Source organism: Nicotiana tabacum, chromosome 7, assembly GCF_000715075.1.
Source record: "Nicotiana tabacum cultivar K326 chromosome 7, ASM71507v2, whole genome shotgun sequence".
In the NCBI taxonomy this organism is placed as follows: domain Eukaryota; kingdom Viridiplantae; phylum Streptophyta; class Magnoliopsida; order Solanales; family Solanaceae; genus Nicotiana; species Nicotiana tabacum.
Window position 1 is genome coordinate 126,817,355 of NC_134086.1, and position 4,453 is coordinate 126,821,807.

Consider the following 4,453-nt stretch of genomic DNA (forward strand, 5'->3'; position numbering starts at 1 on the left):
GTCAGCCTCTGAGGGAAAGGTGCATGAGGTCTCTTCTTTCCAATCAACTGAGATTGATCCTTATCAGCTGCTACATCAACTACTGGTTCTTGGACTGTCTCAGCTTCTTTCTCGATCACATTCTGAATGATGTTCTCTTCCTGGGAAGGCTGGACTGGCACCTCTATCAGTTTTGTTGACTCATCCAGCTCAATGGGCACTGGTATAAGTGTCTCAGCTTGTCTAGTTTCTCGAGCCCTCTCTTGCTCTACATCCAGATCTCTGCCATTACGTAGACTTACCGCCATCAGCTGCTTTGGGCTTTGATCTTTTGAATTTATCTGGGTGTCTGCAGGTAGTGTCCCATGAGGACGATTGTTCAGAGACATAGAAATTTGGCCCACCCGCACTTCAATATTCTTGATTGTTGCATCATGTGCATCCACTCTCTCATTAATCTTTGCATTAGGCCCAATAACATGCTGCATTATTGCCTCAAGTCTAGCAAACCCATCTTCCTGCCTTCCACCATACTGCTGCTGAGGAGGGTGATACCCATGCTGCTAATTCTGATTATTATATCCCTGTAGCCTTGGGTAAGGTGCCATATTGTTAGGGGGTCTCATACCTCCCATGTTTCCATTGTTAAACTGTGGATGGACTGGCTTGTATTGCTGATTTTGTTGGCCCCAATTCTGACCACCCTGTCTCTAGCCTCCATAATTAGACACATAATTCATGTCTTCAGGGTAGAGGTGATGATCATGTTCTGCATTCCATTGGTTACCGATTGGCTGACTAATGCAAGATGCACACAATCCCTCATTGGTAGTATCTACGATGTGTACCTACTGCTTCTGCCCTGACTCTTCCACCTTTTTGGTGAGTATACTCATCTATGTTAATAAGGTGGCCATATTTTCAGCCATAGAGTTGGATGGATCTAAGGGCACTGAGTGAACCACTGGAGTGATAGATGCATTCCTGGTTGTCCATCCCGAATTTTGTGCCATCTTGTCAAGCAGACTTTGGCCTTCTCTCCATGTTTTGCTCAAAAATGCTCCACCAGCTGAATCATCAACAATGTTCTTCACGTTATCTGACAATCCCATATAAAACCACTGCCCCAACATCAGATCTAGAATACCATGGTGCGGGCATATAACCAGCATCCCTTTAAAGCGCTCCCATGTTTCATGCAGTGTCTCCATTGGTCTCTGTTTAAAACTCAAAATTTCATCAATTTGTTGAGCAGTCTTATTGGGTGGGTGGAACTTGTTATGGAATTGCCTGACTAACTCATCCCAAGTTGTTATAGAATTTATGGGAAGTGAGTTTAGCCAAGTCTGGGCAGCTCCTGTCACTGAGAATGGAAACAATAACAGCTTGATTGCTTCAGGAGTTACGTTGGGCTGCCTTTGGGTTTTGCAGATAGAGAGGAAGTTCTTCAAGTGCTATTGAGGATCTTCGACTTGCGACCCCGAAAATAGTCCCTTGTTCTGCAACAAGTGCAGCATGTTATTCGTAATTTGGAATGACTTAGCCTGTATTTGCGGAACTACAATGGCTGTGGACAGATTTTCAGCTGTGGGTTGTGCCCAGTCATAGAGAGCAGCCTCTGGCACTATTGGTACCACTGGGTTTTCCTCGTGATCCCCCATGACTGTTTCAAATTGTGCAGTTGTTGGTTGTTGTTTGTTTTTCCGATTAGCCCGATTCAAGGCCTTGAAAACTTTCTCGGGATCTAATAATGCTTCAAATACTTCACCAGATCTTGATGAGTTTCTAGGCATGCACCTGTGCAACCAAGTCAACAAACGTTAAAATTTCAATGTAAAAATTGGGTATAGAGAAAAAATGACTACAATAAGAATTTTTGTACTTCTTTCAATTGTAATTGATAATACCGTTAATTCCCCGGCAACGGCGCCAAAATTTGATCATGCCCAACTATGTCTTATAAAATGACAATGCGGACGTTGCAAATATAACCTGAGTATTTATGCCCAGAGTCGAATCCACAGAGAATTAACCTATCAATTACTTTCGTTGGACTTACTAAATTATTTAGAATCAACTTCCTCAAACGTTGTGAATAACAGTTGATGGTATATTTAATAACTAAAATTGAAAGTCCATAAGCAGTTGTAAACTAAATATGCTTAAGTTGTGAACAATAATGAGAAGGTTCTAAGGTAGTGATTTTCCCTATTGATGGAATCCCTTCTGTTTATGTTTCATATAGATTTACTAACATATCTCTATCAAGCATGAACACTCTTTTTACCGTGAATCTCTCCCGAGTAATCACGATAATTTACTAGACACACTCTCCCGAAATACGCTAGCTGGCTTTGTTTATTACAGTTCACTTTAGATTGCACCCAAGACTTTGTTATCCCTAATCCCACCTTTAAACCCGCTGTTATAGATCCCTCTTATACTTTGGGAGTGGTATTGTTCAACAATCACCTAAATATGCACTCTCCCCGAGTTATGCACACTAATTAGGCACAGCTAATTGAGGATCCTGTTAATTAACTACAACAAACACGTAGTTGAACAAATAGAGATTAAACTGGCAAACTATATTAACATAATCAAGAAGTTCATCCTTCAATAGGTTCCATCAAAACCCTAGACAAAGGATTTAGCTACTCATGACAATGGGTAAATAAACTATGAAAATATTCATGATCAAAATTGCCAGAAAAATAAAAAGAAGAAGAAAATATGATGTTTTGGGTGATCTCTCACACTTGTTTTTCTTGCCAAAGTACTCTAAAAACATTCCATGCCTCCCTTGGACGAGTTCTATTGTTTAATATAGGGTTTTGGGCTAAAAATCTCGTGTTTTGCACTTCAGTCCCTCAATTTTCCGCTTCCTATCGCGGTCCTACCGCGGTTATGCTAGGACCGCGGCCAACTAGCCTCTCAGAATCCGCAACAGCCTTCTGCTGGGGTCCGACCGCGGTTACGCCGGGACCGCGACAGTCCATCTCCAGTTCTGGTTTTGCTGCCTTCGCGTGGTGCACTTAGCGGATATTGTAGGATTGGCCTCTTTTTCTCCGTAATTGATCCCAAAAGTACTCCATAGACTTATTTTATTGTATATAGCATGCAAAGCATGAAAAACACTAATCAGAGCATTTTGTCATCACTTTTTATCATAAAAACTATACAAGAAGGTGGTTCTTTAGGGCTTAATTATAGTCCAATTCACCTATTATCATCTCTCTCTATCTCTCAATCCCAAATTTCAGTAATGTAAAGCAAAGAAAAAGAGAGCAGCAATTCTACCATTAACAGCCATTAAAAAGCTTTGAAGCTTTGAATTCGAATTTGGGTTTTTAAAAATCATTATTTATTTGGATTGGGTGTTGTTGCAAATAATTGAGAATATGGTTTGGAGTTTATATCTCAATTTTGAGAAATTTTGGTGAAGATTAGACTTGGTTTTGGCTGAATTTCAGATTGAAACTCGAAGAAGAAGAAGAAGAAGAAGAAGAAGAAGAAGAAGAAGAAGAAGAAGAAGAAGAAGAAGAAGAAGAAGAAGAAGAAAAGAAGAAGACATGACATATATTATACTGCAGAAATTGTAGTAAAATTATAGAAAAGTTATATTCTGTTGTTTATATATTTTTTAATTTATTTATTTAACTATTGTATAAAAGTTGAACAACATTATATAAAAATTATATTTAAGTTGTATGATATTGTAGTTGTATATAACTGAGTAGAAATAATGTATGAAAATTGTAGATAAGTTGTATAATATATAATTAGTTGTATGAAATTTATTTTTACTATGTATAAATTAGATACAAAATATCCAAAAGACATATTGTATAAAATTTGTATTTAAGTTGTATGTTATTGTAGTTGTATTTAACAAGGTAGAAATAATATGTGAAAGTTGTAGATAGGTTGTAGATAAATTATAAAATATATAATTAGTTGTATGAAATTTATTTTTACTATATATAAATTAGATACAAAATATACAAAAGGTATATTGTATAAAATTTGTTTAAAAATTGTATTTAAGTGGTATTATATTGTAGTTGTATATAACTGTAAGGTGAGAGAGGCTTTGGCAAATGTGTCTTCGTCGTATGTTATCAGGAATGAACAATAATATCACTAGTTCCTATAGAGTTGGCAAACATTAAAATTTCAGCTTTAGGGATTCCTGCGACTTTCTCATGCCTTTGAACACAACAGGTGAACCAGTTGCCCATACCCACAAAATTTTAATCAAAATGTAGATAAAATTGGCTCTTTGTCCTCCACAAATTTTTAATCAAAATGTAGACAAAATTGACTGGTTTCTGGGAGGATGAAAAGTCAGTAGAATGAGTGAATGTGAGATGGATTTGTTTGGAATGAGTGAAGAATTTGGAAGTGAAGGAAATTTAGAAGAGAAGTAAGAGAGAGGTGACGAGAGCTAAGGCTGTAGGTATGAGAACGAAGA

At 37.5% G+C, this 4,453-nt stretch overlaps 1 non-coding gene across 1 annotated transcript; it reads left to right on the forward strand.

Moving 5' to 3' along the window:
- The first annotated feature begins 1,122 nt into the window (after positions 1 to 1,122).
- Positions 1,123 to 1,229, forward strand: LOC142162541 (small nucleolar RNA R71). Its single transcript, XR_012693790.1, has one exon. It is a non-coding gene; the product is annotated as a small nucleolar RNA R71 (small nucleolar RNA).
- Positions 1,230 to 4,453: the final 3,224 nt, after the last annotated feature.